Raw genomic sequence first — 27,606 nt, forward strand, 5'->3', positions numbered from 1 at the left:
CCTTTCTTCCCCGCCGAAAACCGCGCAGCGTTGATTGAGTGACGGATGAATATTAAGCGTCCCCGTTTAGAGACTGGTTCCGCTCCCGATGCCCAGCCCTGGAATAAAGGCAGGAATTATTACAATAACTTGTTTTACTAAATTTCTGGCTATATAATAGGGCTAATTATTCAGTTAATATACATGTAACTTACATAATTATATAAACAAATAGCAGAGGGAAGGGTTTTTTAGGAACAAAAAGAGAAATAGGAAAAGTTAATTTGTATGTAAACCATTTTCTTGTTAAAAGAATTGAAGAGTCCACGGCAAGAATGATGGATGTCACTTTCTTATCGAAAATGAACCTAGACTGTCAATGCATAGCTTAAGACATATAGAATGTACATAGAGAGTTATATGGCATTAACACTGATAGTCATTGTCCAGTAATGGTCGGAATATCTCAGTTAAGCTTTGAGCGCTAAGCATTCAATTGCTTCTCCTGCAAAATGTATTCCAAATGACATCCATCATTCTTGCAGTGGACTCTTCAATAAAAAATAGATTTACCTTTTAGAAGAGAGAGATGTTGATATTAATTTTTTATTATAATTGATACAGTCAAAATGAAAACTGACCAAGTGCAAAAAGGAAAGTTTTGAGAAAACTAAAAAAAAAAACTATATTATTCAGTTTCATGTGAATAATGACCTGAAAATGTTACATGTACAACTTATTGGCATACAATTTACTATAATAAAGTTGAATTAATTCCTATTTTCTCACATTTAGATATATGGGTCAGCTTGTTAGCTTCCTCAACTTTGTTTTTTTGCACTTGGTCATTTTTAATTTTGACTGTATCAATTATACTGTACTTCCCTTTAAGAAATGTAATTTTGTTCCCCCTAATATGGAAATCCGTCTTTTTTTTTTTGGCACAGAGATTTTTCATCGTGATGTTTTGTTTCTCTGTACAAATCGAGATTAATCTTTCCAAGTGACTCTAATTCAAAGAAAATGATAAAATTGCATAGGTATTTCAAATTGTACTTAAATGCGCTATGATTAACATTAATAATCAGGCTTAGGGTCCGGTACACTTTAGCAACCAATGTGCGTACAATTTGACTATAGAGTTCCTTGAGCATAGTAGAGAGACATACTGTGAATGTAAACAACGACGTCAATGTGCTGTGTTATATTCTACTCTTAATATTACAATCTAGTGAAGATGGAAAATGAAATAGCATACATACATTACAAGTTTTCATGTCCCTCAGCGGCATTACAGTGTTACAGTGAATATCCATATAGTACATACTTGCAATTAGTTGGAAAAAACTATTCACTATACAATATTGAAAATACACTGTGATGGCCTGAGTTCGTATCGTAGGGAGAGACGGAAGAATACTGTACCTCTGATCACGATCCGGATTGTACACTAACTAAACAAAACTCAACGCGCCTGATAATAATATAATCTGCCGTGATGCAAGCTTTACTCAACCAGCAGACTGTTTTCCCACTTGCATGAACTTTAACTCCACTAAACTATTTCCAACTAAAGATTGAAGTAGACGTAAACAAAACCGAAATGTATTACTCCGCAATCGCAAGCTAGCTACCAAAGCAGCCACCAGGGCGCATTATTTTCAGCAAGTGAGCACGCAGGGCAGCCATTTCAACACATTCATTGAACTAGCCTGTAAAATGCTCACAGAGGGTTAATATTTATTATTTCTCTACTGGGAATAGTGGATTTTATTTTTCTGTAGATTCGTGATTGAATGTTAGTCTTTGAAGAGTGGAGAATTTCTTTAATTCTACAGAAATTTATTTGAGGTTGGCAACACTGAATCTCTCACTGTGTTATACCAGTTGTGCTGATGTGCTCTGTGAAGCTGCAAGTCACCTTGGGAGGAATTTAATGCCTATTACGCATGCGTGTTGCCATAATAAACGTTACAATGATTTAACACGCAATGTCTGAAACTACTAATATAAACATGTTGTTTAAATCGTAAGAAAGTGTTCTTATAAGCATGTTTAATTCACTCGTATTCCATGTATATTATACATTTTATTATTTTAGAAGGAACTATATTAATGAAGGAAGAAGATGACAAGTATGAGTTTGGAGACGTTATGCGTCCAATAGCCAATCAGGAACCATTATGCCACTTGCATTTATTTACATTTGCATCAATCTTTAGCTGGAAAGAGAGTAGCAACGAGGAGCGCATCATGGGTTCCCATTTTCCCACATCCTCTCTTTCCTATATTCCTGTATATAGGCCTAGACTAACTCTAGTAATCCCTAGGTTACCATTATCAGAATGTTTGTGCGTTGAACATGTTGCAGATTTGAAATTATTAATATCTTTTCAACCAGGTTTTCACCAAAAGGCACCCCTTGATTAGAAGGCTGCAACTTTGAGCAATTAGGCACTGATATATGTTGTTTTTGTTATTGTTGTCTAATGGCACACTGCTTGGTTTATAACGTCTTTTAACTTTCTACTCAAGGTAGCCAAAATCGGTGCTACCATTTAGTTCGTGTTTCAATTTACTCGTACAATGGTTAATGTTTGAGTAATTTACAGGAATTATAATATATAATATTTAAAATTGGCACTGTACTGTTCTCCAACCAGGAGATCAACCGTGAAAGGAATGTGTTTACTATTGCGTCATCTATTGGAGCGAAGTAGATAGATAATATTACCGTTATAACGTCAGTTTAAAAACCATGCGCTCTCCTGCATATGTTATTTCCTGTATGGAGGGATTAAAAGATCAGGAGATTAAGAGTGATCTAATTTTGTAACTGGGGTAGTGTAAATATGTGTACCAATGTTATTGTTTGTGCTGTGAGAGCTAGCCAATAGAGATACGAGTACCCACGTGTGTGACCTTATGTCATCTTATGACATACAAATTCATTCACAGCATCACCCCGTCTTATTCTCTGGAGACTTTCTCGTACAGTACAGTACTTGTATACAAAATAGGATATGCGAAGTACCATCTTGCCGGAAGTAATGCTTAACGAGGGGATTCGATCCGACACCGGGATGGGAATCCGGTGTGGCTTAGCGGCAGCGTTTCTCAAACTATGGTCCGCCGACCACCTGTGGTCCTCGAGTTCTGCCCTTGTGGTCCTTCGAAAAAGACAGAAGAAAAAATAAAATTCAAACGAATTGCGTATCACACTATAGCAGAAAATCTCAGAGTTAGGAAATGGCACATGGCAATCGCCTTTCACTTTTTCTCCCAGTACTAATATTTTATAAAATTTCTTACTCTATCCTTCTACCCACTTCCCACTATACTCTCAGCAACAAAAGAGCGATTTAAAGCACTATGAACGTGGCGATTCTCGCCATCTTTTCCTGCAAATCTGGCACCAAGCCTGTAACCCAGCCAGGGACCACCCGAATTCATAACAGAGGACCAAAGTACCGACACTCAGTCTGCACATTGAAATGGGCACGCACTGTACGTCGTACACCAATAATAGAACGTGTCAAATTGCATCTTTACTTGTTGAAAATCGATCATGTTTATGTATTAATTTTTTTATTTGTTTTTCCAGATGACGATAAGAAATTTTAGACTCCGCCTGTTTTAAAATCCGACAGATTTTCTTTCTACAATTACGTGTTTCGTCTCTAAGTGCCGTTTAAATTTCTCGGGTCTCATACACTCGTTTGAAAGCACTTCGTAACAAACAACGCACTCACTCTCATTGCCACAAGAAAGTAAATCCAAGTTCCAAATAACTCTTGTCATATTTACGAAAGTATTTCTTCTTTCAATAGCTACCACTAGGACTAGATATTTCTATAATGGCACTGTAATTAATATATTTCTTCACACACAGCTTCCGAACTATTAGCACTGCCTAAATTAAGCGTATCATCATGTTACTTTCTTATAAAAAAATCCGGGTCGAAGGCAGATTTCCATTATTTATAATGGGCACTATTTAACTGAGTCATGGACAACTACTAGCGTGTACCACATAAGAAGGATTTCAAACAACTGATTGCTATCAGGCAAGGGAGGAATCAATACTGCACAGAATTTGTTATAAGTTACTTGTGATTGGCTACAAAAAATATAATTACGAAAGTATTGTAATTAATTAATTAATTCTACTTTAAAATACAAATAAACTGGTATTAAAATATACTACAAAAATGATAAATTTGCTTTCGGACTGAACAAGAGTAAGGTGGTCTGTGGAACTGTTCTGACTTTAAAAAGTGGTCCCCACTTCAAAAAAGTTTGAGAGACGTTGGCTTAGTGGATAAAGCATCAGCACGTAGAGCTGAAATCCCGGGTTCAAATCCCGGTGCCGGAGAGAATTTTTCTCCGTTCCACTACTCTTTCATCGTACGATGACACAGAATATCTGCAAGGAAAGATCATATATATGTACTTCGGTACATTAAAATTATATATATATATATATATATATATATATATATATGATATGCGTAAATCACTTCGTGATTTAAGACGGCGCTTATTCCGTCGGATCCCGGCCAACCATTAACTCATAACGAGTGCACCTCCGCACATATGTGGACATTAGTCCTACGTTCATAGACATCTATGACGTAGTGCAGAGGGCGGCCACCAGAGGGAACCCAAGAGGTGGAACTTAAACTGAGAGGATTCGATCCGACACCGGGATGGGAATCCGGTGTGGCTTAGTGGATAAAGCATCAGCAAGTATAGCTGAAAACCCGGGTTCAAATCCCAGTGCCGGATAGAATATTTTTCTCCGTTCCACTACTCTTTCATCGTACGATGACACGGAATATCTGCAAGGAAACATCATATGTACTTCGGTACATTAAAATAATATATATCATATTATATCACATCAACATTTACAATTTTATGACGTATTTGAAATAAAATTCAGTTATAATTTATAAAAACAGTTTGAAGATATTATATCAATGATTTGTTTAAAACACATAGCATGCAAAATTGGGGTCACCCAATTACGGTGGTTAATATCAATAATACAGGGTAGAAGTGAAATAACCCTGTAGATTGACAGGGACGATAAGTGCATTTGAAGGAATAGAAGACATATTCGTTTAGCAATAAAATGCACGGTTAATTACAAAATTAAGTTTGAAGTTTCAGCAGTGCGGCAACATCGCCGCTAACAGAGTAATCTTTTTTCTAGTAATAAAGATGTAAAAGGTCAACGAACTCAGGTCTGTCTCTGTACGCGAGACTTTCTCACTACGACGTTACAATCTGTTCGCAGCGTTCAGTGGCTGGAAATTAGCCTAGTGGTTTAAATTAAATTTACAGGAAAAGCGTCCACAATATTGAAATACACCCGGGGGATACATGATTTTTTATTAGATTTTCTATCGATATGGAGAAAAGTCACTATCCTATCTCAATAGTTAACGAATAAGAGGGTATTAAACATTTGGGAAAATAAAAAAAAAAAAAACATTTTTTTCTGAGAAATCTATGAACTTTCCAATATATTGCACACTTTTTTTATTAGAGAAATCATGATCTGTTCGATTTGAAAATATGCAGGGTTATTTCAATTCCACTCTGTATGTCAGGCATGTTAAAAATCAGACACTGAAAGTGCAGTGTATGTGCGCGGAACGCCGGTCTGTGCAGATTGCGTCATTCACGTGTTGCTCTTACCAGTTCTTAGCGGGAGGGATGTACAAGAATCTATTCTGCGCTTCTAGTGTTCAATTAAATTGACATTTGGGCATTATAAACATATTTAGGAGAAGGAAAAAACACAATTCTTGTCAGTGTCTATAATTGACAATAATTGTAACACAAGAAAGAATAGACTTACTCAGTTACAATTCACAATGCAGCCGTTTGTAAAGAATCATTTATTTACATGATTTGTATACAGTATTTGAAGAAAATATAAATATTACAGTAATTTCGAAACAACAAAAAACGAACACAATATTTCATTTTACATAGTAGGTACTGATTATTTCAAAGTAATACTCTTTCATTGTTCCTCAAGCATTATTGGGACCATTGGTGCACAAATGCTAAGAAAGAAAATATTTTACTCCCAATTACATGCAATAGGACATTGTGAGGCTTTTACACTGGAATCATTTCCTTGCTGTATATTAATATAAATTCACATTATTATTAATAAATTGGATAAATTAAGCTTGAATTTAAATTTATATATAGTTTATTTGGAAAACGTTGAGAGCAAGTATTAGCAAGTTGGGAGCGTTACTGAATTGAGTTAAAAGAGTACTTCACAAGCTGTGAAGCGAGGTCATTTTCTTTATGTCAGGTTTAAAGATTTATTAACGTAAGTATATTAGAAAATATAGTAACGTGAGGTGGAAAATTCGCCATTATGTATTATTTTTCCAGAAAATTTTTCCGCCTTACAAATAGTTGCTTTCTTCCTTCCTTTACAACCTCAAGAGCCTCACATGTATTACTCACTATATTCTCATCACTTATCAGCTTATCAAATAAAAGTTGTAAGTCGTCTAACCATTTATGGCTGTCTTAGTACAGACTCCAAAACAACATCATTTTCATGTTTGTCTTGCCGTGAGAGTACTAATTAAGAAATAAGAGCTGGCGAATATCATATTTTGAGAACTTTACTAATATGATTTAAATTCTCATATCACTATTAGGTCCACATGATATGATGAAAGCCTTTCATTTTAAAATAATTACTGTTGGCTGAGGAAAACATCATAACAGTTATGTTATATGATTCGTGATTTCTCTTCTTCGTTATATATGTGTGGACTCCTCACTTTATTTTCCATAACGCATTCACAAGCACAGCTCAACGAGCACCAGTACTGATCTGTGTTACTGAAACAAAAGCTGATCTGCTACTATAGGTACTGTACAGCCCTGTCGCGTTCCCCTCCAAGCCGATTCGCTCCCTCCAGGTAGGGGAATAGGAACTGCACGTTGCACGCAGACTAGTGCACAATGTGCAGGGTTTTGACACGCCTGCTGTATGTAGTTAAAATCAAGGCTTTTGTACAATTTACTTAATTTTGAGTAATTTATTGGAAATGTGTTCCAATAGATTACATGTTTTGGAATTCGATATGTTGTGACAAATTCTATGTAAAATAATGTGCACTGTGCTGACGACGTGGCAGTAACATGAGGAAGTTGGAAAATTAATTTCTATTTAAAATTTTAATTTGAAGCGATATATCTTTTATGCGGAATTATCTGTTGCACTGTTACTTACATATTATATTCTCCAAAGAAGGATGGTGAAGACTGGAACGTTACCCACGTACTGAATGAAGTTTACAGAAATATATCTTCCGACACGCAACTGACTTTGCCGGGAGGAACTGCTTGCTATTCTGCATTTGTGATGCAATCGTATAAGTTCATTAAGCAATACAGTTTCTTATTATAGTATTTAGCAATATGACACTTTTCAGCGGTGATCATAATTTTACTGCTATTAGTAGGGCTAGGATTTTGATGACATTGCATCTTTTTTCTAGTAAGCCAGAAACATAGCTGCTTTAGTATTTATATGTTATGTGATAAACTGAGTGTTTTAAGACATATTTGTTAGGGCATTTTTTTTTTTTTTCCTTTTTTGCCTGTTTCAACTCATAAGAGCAGCTTTTGTTTTATTCGGATATTTTTGAGGAATTTTCATTTAATTTTGGCCATAAATCCCCATTATTAATATAAAATAATGTTTATTTCCTTTAATATTTGTCTACATATTTTGTCCATTGATATCCATTATTTTTTTACTTGGTTATTTAACGACGCTATATCAACTACGAGGTTATTTAGTGTCGATGGAATTGGTGATAGCGATATTATATTTGGCGAGATGAGGCCGATGATTCGCCATAGATTACCTGACCTTTGTTTTACAGTTGGAAAAAACCTCGAAAAAAACCCAACCAGATAATCAGCCCAAGCGGGAGTCGAACCCGCGACCGAGTGCAACTCCGGATCGGCAGGCAAGCGCCTTAACCGACCAAGCTACGTCGATGGCTAATACCCATTATTTTGTATAATATTTTAATCGTTTTTCTACACAAATATTGCCATTTTAACGTCGTACACTCCAACCACCCCTCCAATATAGACTCCTCTATTCCTGCTAATTCCGGGTAGGAGTGGCCTTGTGGTGAGCTACATGGAAATTACATAATGTAAAATAATTAATTAAAGTGTACTACTTAGAAAAAATTATGTAAAATTAAATAAACTTAAATGTTGGTACTACTCTTAGAATTTAATTTTAATTACTAGTTTAAATATTAAGTAGTACAAAACCTCTTTTCCTACTAAGCCAATTATGTAAGATCAAAATTTTTAGGGTATTTTAAGGGCATTTTTGAAAGATTTTTAGGTCATAAATGCATTGTTTTTAGGTCATTTTTTCATGATTTATACGTCATCAAAATCCTAGCCCTAGCTATTACTTTCAAAATTTTAAGTGTGTTATTAAAGTTAGTCAGTTCGCGGCCCTCTAAGATTAAACGGGTTGCAATTTTTTTTTTTCAATTGTTATGAAAATCTACAACATGTTCACTCTACCTGGTTCTGAAATTTCTTTTGTCTGACCGATACATATTTTGTTATAATTTTCTGGTTTATTTTCTTGTTACAGGAAGCCAATGCAGATGGTAGGCTCTACTTCAGGAAAGAACCAAATGTAAGTAACTCATGGAAGTACATAAGTAACAGTGTAGTAATATACAAATCTGGCTTTCAGGTAGGAGCTCCCTGTAAAGCAGGTTTGAATAATTTCAAGGAAAAATTGTTCCGGAGCCGGGTATCGATCCCGGCGCTAACGCGCTACCGACTGAGCTACCCCAGGAACTATACACGACACCGTCACAATTTTTCCTTTTATATCCACAGAACTCAAATGAGCTGACAAGACGCCAGAACTCAACTGTGAGTGCCACAAATTAAGTCACACAGTATTTTGTGTGCACTCATAGTTGAGTTCTAGCATCTTGTCAGTTCATTTGAGTTGTGTGGATGTAAAAGGAAAAATTGTGACGGTGTCTTGTATAGTTCCTGGGGTAGCTCAGTCGGTAGAGCGTTCGCGCGCTAAGCGAATGGTCCCGGGACCGATACCCGGCTCCGGAAAAGTTTTGCCTTTAAAATTATTCAACAGTGTAGTATATTGTGTGCAGTGCATTTCTTATGATACGTGTTTATTTGTTTATTTATTTTCAAAATTAAATTTAATTTCAGGACAGAGATATTAATACCAGTTTCGAACTACATACCTTCCTTCATTATCGGTAATTGAATTTTGTTTGATGAAATAGGCAAGTAGCTTCGTAATTAATAAAATTTCTCTAGGACTTACTGTCTTTAGATATAAAAATAAATGCTACAAGAAAGAGAACACTTCTCATCATTCATATTGCAAACGACCCATAGACCTTCAGTAAATAATTTTAAATGTGCGCGCACAATATTCACATCGTGTTTTACAATACTTTGAAAATTCTTGAATTCAGTCAATGTTCCAACTTTATACGATATCTCATCGGTGGTCTTTAATCCATATTTTCGTCGTCGTCGTCGTCGTCATCATCACCATCACCATCACCATCACCATCACCATCACCATCACCATCACCATCACCATCACCATCACCATCACCATCATCATCATCATCATCATCATCATTTGAAATATTTAGGCTTCATGACTAATATCGTTTTCCGCGGTTTTTTCTGCTATGAAGTTAAGCACGGGCAGGGCATGTAGCTCGTATGGGCGAATCCATAAATGCATGTAGTGTGTTAGGAGAGAGGCCGGAGTGGAAGAGACCTTTGGGGAGACCGAGACATAGATGGGAGGATAATATTAAAATAAATTTGAGGGAGGTGGGATATCATTGTAGAGACTGGGTTAACCTTGCTCAGGCTAGGGACCGATAGCGAGCTTATGTGAGGGAGGCAATGAACCTCCGAGTTCTTTAAAAATTATATTTGCACATATTAAGAGATAAATGTTTTCGGCTCGAAACTGCCACCTTCATTTACAATATAGTATACCTATCCAATACATTTTATATATATATATATATATATATATATATATATATATATATATATATATATACACATTTTGATTACACAACTTTTAACACTGTATCACTTCGGAGTATGTATGATGAGACTTTCTTGTGTTAAATTTTAACATACCTTGTGAACATGTTTCGACCTATTTTGGGTTATCGCAAAGGGAAAGGTATTTTAGGAACAAAAAGAGAAATAGGAAAAGTTAATTGTATGTAAACCATTTTCTTGTTAAAAGCACTTATTTATTATGCAAATAATTCACTTCATTGGTTAGGAGAAACTAATAGGGTCTACCTGCTCGACGTGTGTGATCTCTAAGTATTTTTGAGTATTCATTGAAAAAATATTAATGGCAATATTGATTGAAATAGAGTATATCGATTGTGTGATTGTGAAAATGTAGTCCTTACTCTCCAGTCGTAATTATGTAATGAGTTTTCTTAGAGTGATTTGTGAGATGCACGTAACACGAAAAAACAAATTGATTAAATTAAGATATTGAGAGACATCGTAATTTTTGGGGTCAATCATTTAAGGGGATATGTATGGATATGTATGACTTTGAAAACTTCCACAATTTCGGCTCAAAATTTGTGAAATTTAAACTATATCAACAGATCTATAATAATATCATCGGTACAAAATTTGATACAATTAGGTCTAATAGTTTTGAAATTATATTTTTAAGTATATTTTATATTGACGTTACTAAAAAAGCTTCTTGCATCAAAGTTTTCAAAATGTTTAGTTCATATTTGCTCAAAATCTTGAAAATAGTTATTGGAATAAAAGTGAATTAGCTTTTCGAGCTTAGTAATAGTATAAGTTAAGGTGCAATCAAAGATAAAATATTATTTCTAAATTGAAGATACCCGTACACGTAGTCCAATAAAAGTAAATATCCAGAAACGAGGAACAAATAAAACAGCAACAATACATTTAAAATAAGGAAATAAAAGGAATCTAGATACAAACTATTGATCCTAATGTAAATTAATTTACCTTCGATGACAATTACGACATCAATTTATTTCTCTCTTCTCCTGAATAAAGCTATTTCTTTCATGTTGCGTCTCATAATGCCGTTTTATGTTGCTTCTTTTTTGCAAATTATATTTTTTTTTTTTACACAACAAACACTGCACTTCATCACCATGTTCGAAGCATAAATATTCCTTGAAAGCTTTAAGCGCTTCCGTTCCGTCATGATGCGCTGCATTTTAAGACCTGTACATCCTTTAGCCATGTTTACAGGTAAAAGAGCTCCGCGCGCGCGCAGCTGGCATAAAAGAGCTCTAGCTCGAAATTATTAGTCACCATCGCAAGACTGGCCTACATTATGGTAAAAATGTTAAGGGAAGAGAACATGTATATTTGGTTTATTTTTATTAAACAATGTGACTGATATAGATTGTCTGCTTTGGAATAAATTTTACACACATCACAAAATCTCTGTTATTTATATACAATCACATATTTACAAATATTCATTAAATATCTTCATTACTGATGTAACAAGTGCGACAAGATGGATGTTGAATAACATAATAAATAATATAAGGTATTACTTCATTTAAAGAATTCTGTTATTTAAAAATTAAATTTTCTTGTTTAATTGTTCAATATTACTTTCTAATTTTCGTGCACTGTGAAATAAAAAAAAGAATCTGATTAATAGCCGTTCGATTACGCTTAAAACACATTTATAGGGCCCAATATCAACAATAAATAATAATAATAATAATAATAATAATAATAGTAATACTAATAATAATAATAATAATAATAATAATAATAATAATAATAATGATTTATTTTAGCTGGCAGTGTTAATGCCGTAGGCCTTCTCTTCCACTCAACGAACAAAAAGTAAAATAGTAATAGTAATAATAATAATACATTATAAAATAATAATAATAGAAATAATAATAATAATAATAATAAAATAATAACTAATAAATCTGTGCTTCCTTTTTAATTCTCTTTGGCTGGTGCTCATTGTTTATGAATTATTCAATTTTATCTGGAGACAGAAATTTGAAATATGATACTTTTTCGTCGGAAATCACTTTTGCATCGCTTTCAACCAAAATTTCAAGCCCTTCGTCCAGTTCCAATGTTTTTCTTTACAATACAGTATATGCCTTTGCTGTCGTGTTTAGGGTTATTAACATCATTTGTAGTTTGTATTGGTTACTGCAATATAATTATAGCGGAATGAATTTCCTTTTTTTTTTTTTTTCAATTTTATTTGAAACGAAATATTTAGACATAGTCTGAGTTATAAATTTGAAGCAAATTGTAATTGAAAAATATAAATAACAATAACAAACACTTTACGTTACTCAATTTGAAGATTCTTATATTGAACAATAAAATATAATAGTTATTTATGCAACAAGTGGGTAGCCTTGATGTTTATGGCATGATGAATGTTTGTCGCAAGAACGATAATGAGTGCTACAATTTTCATGAATGTCATAATAAGATTATCTACGAGTTGATACAACACTTTATGGCATTTTAGCATTATAAATTGTGGGAAAAATTTATGAAAGATATTCTATTCGGGAGCCATAGCTGACAAATTGAAATAATATATTGTTATCGATTAGTTACATCTCGCTTTTACATGCAGCAAAGAGTAATGGACGACCTTGTAGGTTACGTCACAAATGTTTCTTTATTTTGTTAATGTAGATTCTCGTCCACAACCGCGGAGTAACGGTTAGCGTGTCTGGCCGCGAAATCAGGTGGCCCGGTTTCGACTTCCGGTCGAGGCAAGTTACTTCGTTGAGTTTATTTTCCGGTGTTTTCCCTCAACCGAATATGAGCAAAAGCTGGGTAACTTTGGGTGCGAGACTCCGCACTCATTTTATCGGCATTATCATCTTTTCATTCAGACGCTAAATAACCTGAGATGTTGATAAAGCGTCGTAAAATAAGCTACTAAAAATTGTCGGACCCACAGAACTGTGTTATGTGATATTACAAAATTGATACAAAAGTGTTAAGGATTGGAAATAAATGATACGTTACCTTCCGTCCTGCAATTCATTTCCTGTTACTTTGCGCGTAGAATGGAAAACGAAGATAGCAAGCGTTCCGTTATTACATTATAGCAAATACGACATTGCTTTTATCGGCACGCGTGCCACATAAAGGCAATTACGCACAACTTTCGACGTAGTAACAATCTGTTTATAATGCTAGGATGGCTTGAAAGTCTTTATGCAGTATGTTTTATGTATTTGATTAATGTCTATGAGAGTCATAATGTGAGACGTCTTGCTATTTGATGATTTCATTTTCTGTGATGTGTTTGCTTCAATTTGCATGACACATTTCGCTGCTGAGACTGACGTCTCTTTTTGTTTACTATTGGCATATATCATCTTGTTCGTAAGATGTTTTGACGAGAAAACACTATGGCATTAACTGAATGCACCAGCACTTTCCCAATAAAACTTTTTTCTGGTCATTAGATATTTTTTGAGAACGCTGAAGTCTACATTCCACCCTACCACAATGAGTACTTATATTTCGGTCAGGAAAATTGTTTGGCCTGAAGCGTTTTTCATGTTTTTGTACAATGCCTGATATTCTTCACTTCACTTCGTTTTGCAGGAATCCCCCAATTTGAAACATCAGGATGCGAAAAAATATGCTGACCACGGAGCATCCACGTCCAGTTATCAGGGGGTAAGTAAATTTTTCACACATACATGGATTGACGTGGAATATGTGTATAGTTTGGAAGAAGCATTTAGAATTCACCTGCGGCAGAAGGGCAGAAGAGACCAAGGCCGTCCTCGTAAGCGATGGAGAAATCAATTTTCATTAACATTGAATAATATTTTAGTCTTTTAAATTGTAAATTTTAACATTTTATAAGAACTCAGTACAATTATAATAGGCCATATTACTATAATATTTCATGTAAGCACAATACTTGAAGCCGGAAGAGCCAAAGGCCAAAGCCATGCTGTTGATGATATTGATGATGAGTAATGATTTCAAGGGCAAACCTCTTTGGAGATATATTTGAAAAAAGATAAATTTAAAGCCATAATCATTACAAGAATATGTGCAATTGTAAGATAGATATATTTGCCTTATAAAAAAACTGCATGGATAATTTTTAGTTGTATGGGGTTATTTCTATCGATGTCATAAATTGTAACGAACTACTACTTCACATATGGTATAAATAACGAATTCGTGGATTTCGTAATACTTCGAAAAATTACCTCCACAAAGGCCAAATATACAGCTTTAAGCAGAGTCATATCAGTGATCAATAAAACTAGTTGAGATTACTTGCTCAAAACCCAGCTGCAATCAACTGGAGCTTGTGATAGAGGATGATTAAGTTCCATCTAAACAAATCGATTTGAGCCAAGCAAGAAAGCAGATTAGAACTCATCTGAGTGCAATAGAAGCGTTATATTCCTTCGCTCTAGAATATTCCAAGAGGAAAGTTCAGAATAACATACAGGATTTGGAATTGAACGGGTTACATCAGCTTCTTGTCCATTCGAATGACGTGAATATGTTAAGAGAAAATCCACAAAATATTACGGAATCACGGAAATTTTACTTGAAGCAAGTAAAGCGATAGGTGTGGAAGTAAATCCCAAAAAGTCAAGGGGTATGATTATGTATCGTGACCAGAATATTGTACGAAATGGAAATATAAAACTTGGAGATATATTCTCCGAAAAAGGTGGAAAATTTCAAATACCTTAGAGAAAAGTAATAAATTTAAATGACACTCGAGAGGAAATAACACACGGAATAATTTATAGGAAATACTTGTTATTATTCGGTTGAGCAGCTTTTGTCATCTCGTCTGTGTCTAAAAAATCTGAAAGTTAGCATTTATAAACCAGTTATGTTACCAGCTGTTCTGTATGATTGTCAGACTTGGACTCTCGCTTAGAGAAAGAAACAGAGATTAAGAGTGTTTGGGAATAAGGTTTTAGGAAAATATTTGGGACTAAGACGGATGAAGTTACAGGAGAATACAGGAAGTTACAACGCAGAACTGCACGCATTGTATTCTTCACCAGACATAAATAGCAACATTAAATCCAGACCTGTGAGATGGGCAGGTCATGTAGCACGTATGGGCGAATCCAGAAATGCATAGAGACTATTAGTTGTGAGATCGGAGGGGAAAAGACCTTTTGGGAGGCCGAGATACAGGTGGGAGGATAATATTAAAATAATTTTGAAGTATGTGATGAAAGAGACTAGATTAATCTTGCATACAAAAGCATTTCACACCGAAATAATATTTGATCCAATATACAATTGGGTAAAATTGCAAAATAGAGTATTGGTTCCTATCTTATTTATGCATGCTTTGATATGGCCTATTACGACCTGGTCTTCGAAGACGGCATTTAGTATTCATTCTGGATGTATATGTTATATGCGTAGATGTAAGGATTTCTTGACAGTTTGTCAGACGAGCATGGCAGTAGCCTACATTGTTTCCTTGGTTTGTTCTTATTAGCATTAGTGATAAATCAATAAGTACTGCTGGCAATTACCGACGCAGTACTATGTTTTTGACATTAATTTTAATAGTTTGTTTTCCATTTCTAGGTTCCACTACACAGAACAAACGCGGAGACGAACCTGTTGGAAGGCGTAAGTAACTATATATGTATTCAAGTAGTAGTATATTATAAAGCTTAGAGGCTCTTCCTTAATATTAGTACCACTGGCTCCCATACCAATTGGGGCTATTGCAAGAAAAAATTTCAAAATTGTTTTCATTTTAGAACACGGGTGTTGATACCGGTTTCGGACTATATATTTCTTACTTGAAAAATCTCAATTTTTTTCAGTCTCCACAATGGATACAATGGGTAATTGTCTCTTTTTTTAAATATATGAAAGAAACCAAGGTGTAAAATCTAGATAAGATTAAAAAATATTAATTTTATAAAGAAATGACAATTTTTCCATTGATTCTTTTAATTCTGGAATAATTTCAGCACGTATTTTGCTTTCTCCATCCTCGATATTTCTTGATAAGATCGTTCAATGTGGAATAATAGAATGTATATCCACCTTACCATAAATATCTCTAACGTGAATCATTGTCTGTTATTAAGCATCTCTTAATATAGCCTACATTATGGTAAAAATGTTAAGGGAAGAGAATGTGTAGATTTGGTTTATTTTTATTAAATAATGTGACTGATAGGTTATAGATTGTATTAGTATTAGTGTTTTTTATTAGTATTACGGCTTACTAATAAACCGTGTGTAGTTTCTATATGAGGCGTATGCAGAATTGAGACAGAAAACGTTACTAATAACCCTTGCATAAGCGATGGATGTATAAACATGCTGTAACTATACAATGGGAATTCCTTTTCAGTAGTTATATACACGAAAACCCCTTGATTATGCGTTGTATATAGAGAAAAATTGGCCGCCCCTCTAACAGCTGTTCGTGTCGACAGTCATTTTATGATGATGGTTGCCTTGTAACCACAGAAGAACAAACCAAAGAACACAGAATAATATTGCTGTAGCTTGTACTCTTTGACTAAAATATAGTGTGGTAATCGATCAGAGCTAGTTGTACTATCGATACTTAACACGGCACACTAGAGCGCTCTACCGGATTCAATAGAGAACCTCAGATGTTCTATTACTTTCGTAATGAAGTAATGACGTATCTGTGTAACAGCTATACTGTTATACACGACGTATGTAGTGAATATTAGTAAGGAATTTACACACGACTTATAAACGAGCTACTCATTGCTTTTTTTTTTAATTTTAGTTGGTTATTTAACGACCCTGTATCAACTACTAGGTTATTTAGCGTCGATGAGATTGGTGATGTCGAGATGATATTTGGCGAGATGAGGCCGAGGATTCGCCATAGATTACCTTGTATCCACATTACGGTTGGGGAAAACATCGGAAAAAACCCAACCAGGTAATCGGCCCAAGCGGGGATCGAATCCGCGCCCGAACGCAACTTAAGACCGGCAGGCAAGCGCGTTAACCGACTGAGCCACGCCGGTGGCGCTGCTCATTGTATCAGACAGTTAAACGTCTGCATATAGAGTCTTTATTAGTAAGACCGTTAGTGTTTAATTATTTAACCTGGTAGATATATGGCCGTCAGGCCTTCTCTGCCCCTGCCTCTGCTTTTGAATAAATTTGAGACGCATGACAAAATCTCTGTTATTTTATTGCAATCACATTTTATTTACTAAGCTTCATTAAATACTTTCATTACTGATGTAATAAGTTCGACAAGATGGATACTGAATAACATCATAAATAGCATAAAGTATTATTTCATTTAAACTTATTGTGTTATTTAAAAAATAAATTTTCTTGTTAAATTGTTCAATTTTACTTTCTAATTTTCGTGCTCTGTGAAATAAAACAAAGAATCCTATCAAAAGCCGATCGATTACACCTCAAACCACATTTATAGGTACCAATAATAATAATAATAATAATAATAATAATAATAATAATAATAATAATAATAATAATAATAATAATAATAATGATAATTTATTGTAGCTGGCCGTAAGGCCTTCTCTTCTACTGATCCAGCAAAAAGACGTTGGAGGTGGTGGTGGTGGTGGTGGTAACATTAATAAACTGTGCCACCTTTTTAATTCTCTTTTGCCTGGTGCTCGTTATTTATGAATTATTCAATTTTATCTGGAGACAGAAATTTGAAATATGACACTGTTTCGTCGGAAATCACTTTTGCCTCGTTTTCAACCAAATTTTCAAGGCCTTCGTCCTGTTCCACTGTTTTCTTCACAATGCACTATATCCCTTTGCTGTCGTCTTTAGGGTTATTAACATCATTTGTAGTTTGTGCAGGTTACAGCAATACGGTATATAGCGGAATGAATTTCCTTTTTCTTCAATTTTATTTGAACAGAAGTACTTAGAGATAGTCTGACTTATAAATTTTAAGCAATTTATAATTGAAAAATGTTAATAATAATAATAATATTAATAATAATAATAATAATAATAATAATCTTATATATATATAAAAGTCAATGTGTCTATGTATGTATGTATGTATGTACTCAATACAAATCTACAAGCTTTGACTGATATTTGCCAAAGTTTGCACATTTAATATTCATAACCCGGAGAAGAAAATAGGCTACATTAAAATTGGACAGATGGACGTTAAATTATTGAAAACAATAAAAATTAGAACGAAAAATGGCATTTTGTCATAGTAAAATGGCCTAATCTACAATCAATTGTTTTTTTATTGACGTCATCCAGCCATGTCTTCTTCCGTTGTAAAAGCGGCCATATTGTTATTGAAATATAAAATAAAATAATATTAAATTAAAACTACGTAAATGAGGGACGATCTCTTGATTGAATGTATCATGGGCAATAATATACAATACCAAATGGCATAAAACACATTTTTGTTTAATTTAAAAAAATTCAAAATCAAACATAATATAGCAAATATGAAAGCATTCCTAATACATTAATTCAATCTCTTCAATACGTAGTTCTCTGTATCGTCGTGGTAATGTGAGCGGCTTTAGTGTATGGGGTCACAGGTTCGAAGCTCAGTTTACTCCTCTTTTTTTTTTATTTTGATAATTTATTTACATTATTTTAGGTACGTTATTTTATTTTAGTCCGCCATAAGGGGAGTTTTACTACATAAATAATAAAAAAAATCAAAATACAATTTTACTGAAATCTTAATATATATGGTAAAAGTGAAAGTTATCTATACAGATCTACACGCTTTGGCTGATATGTACCAAAGTTTGCAATATTAACCTTCATAACCAGGAGAAAAACATAGGCTATATTAACATTGTACAAAGACCGTAAAAGCATTCATTTGTGTAACTCTTCGTTTGGTTGGTACACTTCTTTGAAAATGTACGTGAGGATTCTCTATAAAATGCATGAAACAGCATGGAGCAGAGCAATAAGCACAACACGCAGAAGCACACCTGAACAATCTTCTGAACCACACTCCAGTGCTGAAAAATCAAATGCCACCTGAATTACATTTTTGAAGTCCGAGACTTGTTCAGGATTCACGTAACCAGCTGACTGCCAGGAATACTGAAGCATAGGGCGGTACACTGGAGCAGACAACTGGTTATGAATAACAGAGTGCATTTTCATTATAAACACTCGATTTCCCAAGTTAAGTTCTGGATTCTCAGCAAGAGTCCTTATGTAATCTGTTATCCTCCGAGCATATATTTTGTATTGTCTAATTAAATAGATATTCAGAGGCTGGATATATTTACTTTTTTAGGTGGAATGATCATACATTCCATATCCTAGCCTTGGAATGATTAATTTATTAAGGTTGCGTCCTTGTGCGCATTCAGTGACTCACACAACAGTGTACAGTTTTGATTACCTGCAATATTTTCAGACAGAACGTTGGAGATAAATGTTCTTAAATGGGCTTTAAACATTTTACCACGCGCATTAGCTTCTAGGCTAGGCTAGGCTTACGGGTAAGGTGTCCCATCCCCTTAACTTGTGCAGTGCTCTCCCCACCCCTCAACTTGTACAGTGCTCTAACAGACAAACCACACATTACAAAAACGAATGCTTTTGGGAGCTTTACAGAGATGTAGAGATGGGCCTGTATACAAATTTTGGATACGAAATTCCTGTTTGAGCCGAAACCCTTCCCTTGTCAGTGGCCACATTTTCTTGGAAATTATCCGGTCGTCAATGAAACATTCAATTAGCTTCATGGATTCGTTTGGTGTGTGGCATGTGGCACCTTCTTGTTGAAAGCATCCGATATCCACATACGAGGGTGGACCCAAAAGTAACCGGAACTGCGCCATGCTTGGAGTGAAGAAAGTGTAATTTGGAAGTGCGGGATGTTTGATGTGGCCAAGTCCAAACGTATCTCCTTACTTGTTTCAAGTAAATTTCCCGTGTCTTCCCTAATCGATTATAGATTTTCTCCTAACACATTCACGTCATCCGCATTAATAAAGACCTGAGATAACCCGTTCAATTCCAAACCAACCAGATTTCCTTGGACTTGCATAATGGCGTATATCACAACAAGTTGAAAGTATAAGGGTTATTGTGCATCTCTTGATTTACACCGCAGTGAATTTGAAAAGCGTCGGACAGAAGCTGACCTATTATAATGACCAAAGCTCGGAACTTGGGGACTTATGTCTTTGAACTTGGCTAAGCGACCGGACTTCAATGTCAACAAACTCCCGCTTCCAGCACAGAGGTACTGTCAGGTCTGCTAGAAAAGTGGTTCCTGGCTGGAACAACATAATGTAGGCCCTAATATTATGATAGGTTGAAACACCTAATTTTATAGCATATATATAAATAAACATGCAAAATACATCAAATTTACAGTTCTGCTCTGTACATTTCATTACAGTGTATGACTACATGCATTCGAAGATTTTCGAACCCATAAATTCTTCGTCTCTTAGTTAAACATGATTTGAAACGAAGGAAACTTATTTCCACGTCACATGAAGTGACGGGAGGAAACTTAAATTTTTTTTATTTTATTTATTTTAACTAGCTACCTAGTGAGTACAAATTGCATTTATAAAATAAAAATGTTTCTAGCCACTATCGCAAGAGCCAAGCTCGTGTACGGTGTGGTCTTAGTGAATAATATAACATAAAATTTACAAGGACAGTTTACTAAATACAGTAAGTAACTTAATTCAAACCAATAAATACAACACAAGAGCAAGAATAAAGAAGAAAGAGAAAACGAGAGAAAAATACACATTTAATATAAATTGACAATCCGACAGAAGCCAGTGATATTCAATAAAAACATGAATATAGTCGATAGAAATAAAAGGTAAAAAAGTACATTTGTTACTATTATATATCATGGATAATTTTACAAATTTCTTTTTTAAAAGTTTCAATTTTAAAAAATTTCAAATTTGGAAAATGTTTTGAAATTTTATTATAAAGTCTTGGGCCTAAATAAAATACTGAATATTTTCACTGTCACTGTTTCCTGTTCGATTTTCAGCAGATCTCGTATCTGAGAAAGATAAGTATATCCTAAATTTTTCTCGCAAATAGTTTTCAATTAGTGTATCACTACTAGGGAAGGTCCCTCTACGACTTGATCCATGGCCATGGACAAATTTTCCATCAATTTAAAGGACTGCAATGTCTTTCAATGAATGCCCGTTTCCAGCTCTAGTTTATGTGTGGCACAACTTACAAAATATAAACTCTGCATTAGAAGAAAATAATGTATCTCTTCAGAATTCCTCCACGAAATTCTGTACCTAAAATTTAAGAAATGTATTTTCAAACTTCCATAACACCCATTCGAATAACACGTATTTTCTCATTCCTCAGACAGACAAATACATTTCTTACCTGTAATTGTCTTAATGTCATTGGCTTCGACATGACACAGTTTCTTCGTTCGTCTTCTTGCCATTCGATGTGACCACTTTCTTAGTACACACGACTGTCCCTGAGCTCTTGCAGCGTGAGCTTTGTGTACGCTGTACCTGTAACCTTACTCAAGCGCACGACACGCAAGTCCCCAAGTTCCGAGCTTTGATAATGACTCTGCTGTAAATTTTATTATTTTAATTAATGCTACTAGTTTCTTATGAATAGTACTTGTAAATTAAATAAGAGTATTATATAAAACCTCTCTTAACCGAGTCATATGACTTTCTAAATCTACAAATAGCTGATGTAGTGCAAACTCATATTGCGAATTATTCTTCAGTATCTGTCGAATATAAAGAATATGATCAATAGCCGATCTATTACGCCTAAAACTTCATTGATTGTCCCAATAATGCCAATAAAATTGGTAGTAATAATGATGATAATAATAATAATAATAATAATAATAATAATAATAATAACAGTAATGATCTGTGCTTTGTTTTTACTTCTCTTTTGCCTGTTGCTTGTATTTTATTAATTATTCAATTTTATCTGGGGACAGCAATTTAAAATATGGCACTTTTTCATCAGAAATCACTTTTGCCACTTCTATACCCAAATTCTCAAACTCTTCATTCTATTCCACTGTCTTCTCATTACAGTATATATTTCTTTGCTGCCTTCATTAGAATTATTAATATCTATTGTAGTTCGTGTTTTTTACAGGAGTATAGAGAAATGAATTCTTTAAATCTTCAATTTTATTTGAATAGAAATACTTAGAGATAGGTTATAAATTTTAGGCAAAATATATTTGAGAAATATGATTAATAATAAAAAAAACTATTAAGCACTTTACGTTACTCAATTTGATAATGTTATATTGAACACAGAAATACTGGGTGTTCATTACAAAGTGTGTCATGACGTCACTGTTGTGAATCAGCGATTTGAAGCGAGTTTCAGCTTTTATGTCAGAGAAGTTGCCTATTAATCAAGGTGTTCAATCTGAACTTGAAAACGTGTAACTTGAACGTCGTAGCAACAGATGGCGGTCTGTACGGTCTGTGTGCTACCATAACCTCTTTCGAACTGTGTTTTGCGCGGCCAAGTCGTACGCAGAGTATTTGTTATCGGTTGCGTACGGCAACATTCCACAACACAAATCAAATGCTCCGTGTCTATGTTGACCGTCCATGTTAATGTTAACAAATACGTAAGAAATCGTCTTAACCCTCTCCCCATATCCTGACAGTAAGAAAAAAACCCACCTCAGTACATGTTTTCAAACAGTTCACATTCCTGCCACTACCGGCGTTGCCGTACATATCAGTAGGTACTCTTCAGAATGAACGCCGTCCTCGCTATGCAACTTCTCTCACTCATAGGTAATACACCTCTGCTGCGGAAGTGTAGGAAGATTGAATTCTCTAGGCTCATCGACTAGCCATATGACAGCATACAGCGAGCCATGACACACTTTGAACTGAACACCCAGTATAAGAGTCTGATATGTTATAGGGATGTGATTAATGTTTATGACAGTCAAAATGTCTGATTTCTTATGATCTGATAATTTAATTTTCTTTGATATGGTTTTTCCAATTTCCATGACACTTCTCGTTCCTGAGACTGAAGTTTCTTTTTGTTTACTATTAGGCATTCTCTTCTCGTTCGTAAGATGTTTTGACAAGAGAACGCTATGGGTTTGATTGAAGGCTCCAACATTTTTCAAATAAAACTTTTTGTGGTCATTGGTTACTTGTTTAGAACACTGAAGTCAGCATTGCACCCTATTGCAATACGCATATTTCGTTCTGGAAAATTCATTAGGCCTAAAGATGATTCCACGCTTTTGTAAATTTCGTGCTAATCTTCTATTGATTTCGTTTCTCAGGACACCTTGGAGGCAAACGCAGGAAATAAAAAAGAACAATCTATGTCGTCCAACAAAAAATCGGTGCGGGGTGCGAAGGTGAGTAACTCTTCCATTTATATGAATTAATAATAATAATAATAATAATAATAATAATAATAATAATAATAATAATAGTAATAATAATAATAATAATAATAATAATAATAATAATAATGTTTTATTTTCCCTGGCAGAGTTAAGGCCATAAGGCCTTCTCTTCCACTCAACCAGCCTTAATCAATACAATACTTATTTAAATTACAAATATTTACACTACACTTGAAAGGTTCTCCAGCTATATTCTTCAGTTAAGTTTTAAGGACTAGTAGACTACATATTTATTTGAATTTAGATAAACCTATAAGGTAAAGTAGTAACTTAATTTATGACCTAATTTAATTCAATCAATTATGATTAATTTAAGATTTGAGATAGCTAGTAAAATTATGAAAATGAATTTAATATAAGCTTACTAGGACTATGTTACAGGGAGAAAAAATATATATATAAATCTAAAATATATTTCTATAATGATAAAATTAATGTAATTGCCATTAGAGATTTTGTAAATCTATTTAGAGAAATTAATGATAATAATAAGAATGGACAGATGTTAGTTTAATTATATAAGTAACAAATATTAATCAGCAATTAATCTGTTAAGTAAGAATTTATGTAATTTTGACCTAAATGAAGTTATTGTCCAACAACCCCTTACATCATTCGGAAGCGAGTTCCAAATTCTAGCAACTGAATTAGGGTGGAAGTTGCGTACAGGTAGGGAAGGGCTTTTGAAATTCACCTGCGACGTTATTTCTCTAATAGATTTCCACATTTCATAAGGAATTATTGTATTTATTCCCTTACTTAGTGCTGTTGTCGAACTGGACAGTGCACACAATTTATTCTCTTGTTAACATTTTACTAAAGTTTTCAAGGGAGAAAATGTTATTTGATAACCTCTTTGCTGATGTATTTTAATAAACATTAATTGAAAACAATAATCATTTATAACAAGAGGTAAAATTCTACGATAAACATATTTGCTTTATCAAATAATAATATTGCATGAATATTTTTAGTTGCATGTAGGCTACGTAGTTCTTTGTATCGATTTAATAAAATGTAATGAACTATTATTTCACATATGGGATCAAGAAAAAGATAATGGATTTATAATACTTCGAAGAAACTAACCTCGCCAAGGCTATATAGTCCTATACAGTTTTAAGCTAAGTCATATCAGTGGTAAAGGATGAGGAAGTTCCATCTGAACAAATCGATGTAGGCCACGCAAGAAAGCTGATGAGATCTCATCTGACCGCAGTAGAAGCATTTTGTTCCTTTGTTATGGAAAAAGATTTAATTACAATAAATTACATTAAAAATAATATATTATAAACAATTTTAATAATCCCTTAATAATACAAAATTAACGAATGAATTATGCAAATGCATCAAATGAGCAAAATAACTGTGCCTATTTATTTCGATAGAGGCTTCAGTTCTTTTGTGCATATTATCGCACTATAGCCTATTGTACCCAATTCCAATTTCCAGTTTCGTCCTTCGTACCAGTAACTCATGTTGTCATAATTCCGTACCTACTCTATAAAAGAGTACCTTACGTACTGTAAATTCAATATTCACTTCTGCCCGATCCGCACAGATAAATTTACTCAGACATACTATCTACTGTCCGTCCAAATGTTTATGTCGTTGGATCGTAGAAATGACGTGACAGTTAATTACTTAACGAGGTCCTCTTATTTAAGTTATTTTAAGCAGTTGTATAATATTACGTAGACTTCCAATTCCTAACAGAAAATATTTTCAAAACAGGGCTAGGACAGCCCAGCGGAAGCGGGTGAGGAAAATCGGGATGCGACGTAACTAAAAGAACGCACAGTACCTGTACGAAAATATGATTAAATAATGAATGTCCTTTTTTCACTGGAACGTACTATACTCACTCACTCACTCACTCACCCACCCACCCACCCACCCACTCACTCACTCACTCACTCACTCACTCACTCACTCACTCACTCACTCACTCACTCACTCACTCACTCACTCACTCACTCACTCACTCACTCACTCACCCACCCACTCACTCACTCACTCATCCACTCACCCACCCACCCACTCACTCACTCACTCACTCACTCACTCATCCACTCACTCATCCACTCACTCACTCATCCACTCACTCATTCATCCACTCACCCACCCACTCACTCACCCACCCACACACTCACTCGCTCACTCACTCACCCACTCACCCACTCACTCAGTACTGTTTACTGTGACCGTAAGACGACTTTGCATATGCGGCCTTGGTTCTGTGCGGAAGACGGGTGGAAGTTCACTAGTAGAAGGGGTGGGAGTGAAGTAGATTAAAAAACTCAGGTACAATAAAAATTTTGATCATATTTTATTTTTATTTTATTTCTTTTTATGTATTTTTATTTTGCTAATAATCGTAACATAAAATATAGCCTAATATATACAGAAAAACTTTAGCGGATTCCTGAATTAAAATTAATAAGTATACAATACAATTTGTCTTATGTCTACTATGCAATTATAGTATATAAATTTAAATTTACAATTTTTCAATTTTTATAAAATCCATACATAACTTTTTAAATTTAATACTAGGACTATTAGAATTGATAAGATTGAGATATTCAAATATAAATTTGTTATATATTCTTGGGCCTAAATTACTACTATGATTAAATACTGTAACAGTGTTGCATTTTGGTTCAAACAATTGTAAAGAATTCATACCTTTTGTGTCATAACTATGAGAATACAATTCAAATTATTTCGATTTTTATGTATGAATTTTATTAATACAATATAATAGATTTGTCTTATGTTAAGTACATTAAAGTCTTAAAAACAATTTTTGAGATGGAAAATCAATAGGTTTATGAAGACATATTTTAATTATTTTCTTCTGTAATAAATAAAGTGGATTGAAATTGGATTTAAATGAGCTACCCCATCCTAATATTCCATACATAATTACCGATTGAAATAAAGTTAAATATATTGTGCGTAATAAAATTATTGACAAGTAATTCCCCAATAAGACAAAATAATATACTATTTTACGTAATTTATTACAAAGGTAATTAATGTGTTGGTTCCATTTTAAATGATTATCGAAAATTATGCCTAAATACTTAACTTCAGCGACTCTTTAATAATGGAACATTTACACTGTATAAGACAACAATCAGAATTATGTCATTTAATACTTAATATAGATGTAGGAGGTATATTACATTTTTCAGATAATGAGAATGTAATAATCAGGGAAAGGATTTATATGTAAATACATATTTACTTATAAAGCTAATATAATTTATATTTTGCATTATCTTTATGTTTCACAATGTGTAGGGTTGAAAAATCCTACTTTTATTTTCCATATTTTTCCATATTTTAGAGTTTAGTACATATTTTCGTTAATTTCCATATATTTTCCATATTTCATATAAAACAGTCCATATTATATTAGGTTTAACAATAAAACAAAACAAAATTCCATTAACTTTTAAAAATACATTTCAACAATAGAGATTTAAACACATGTTCAGTAATCCCTTTAACATCAGAGTTATTTGAAAATTAGCAGTCCTATCAACAATGGGAAAGTAAGTTACAAAACTGTATTAATTTAATTTAAAATTTTTAACAGACTTCAGTTGTGCAGCTCAACAGTTAAATGCCAGTCAGAGTACACATAGGTTCAGTTTTGTAAATCATACTATAAAGACGGTAAATATGCCAAAAGTACGTCATTCAGTCAATTTAAAATCAAAACTAACAAGTTACATTTCAGAATTTAAAGAAGATGGTTTATCAACTGACAATAAAATATTATTTTGTAATTTGTGTCAGTGTGCAGTATCATCTACACAAAAGTTCCTGGTGCAACAACACATTACAACTAGTAAACATCAGGCCAACAAACAACTAAATTCCAAGCAGAGACAATTGTTTTTAACACAACCAACAACATCGAATGTAAGATCTGAGTTTAACATCGACCTGTGCCGTTCTCTCATCTCTGCTGATATTCCTCTCTACAAACTAAAGAATAAGGTCTTCAGGGAATTCCTTGAAAAATA

The 27,606-nt window shown here is 33.9% G+C and overlaps 1 long non-coding RNA gene across 1 annotated transcript in view; it reads left to right on the forward strand.

Annotated features, from left to right (window-relative positions):
- Positions 1-23,437: 23,437 nt before the first annotated feature.
- Positions 23,438-27,606, forward strand: part of LOC138715409 (uncharacterized) — a 45,608-nt gene continuing 41,439 nt past the window's right edge. The window contains exon 1 of the long non-coding RNA XR_011336303.1: positions 23,438-23,515. This is a non-coding gene — a long non-coding RNA (uncharacterized lncRNA). The remainder of the gene's footprint in view (positions 23,516-27,606) is intronic.

Source organism: Periplaneta americana, chromosome 15 (assembly GCF_040183065.1).
Source record: "Periplaneta americana isolate PAMFEO1 chromosome 15, P.americana_PAMFEO1_priV1, whole genome shotgun sequence".
In the NCBI taxonomy this organism is placed as follows: Eukaryota; Metazoa; Arthropoda; class Insecta; order Blattodea; family Blattidae; genus Periplaneta; species Periplaneta americana.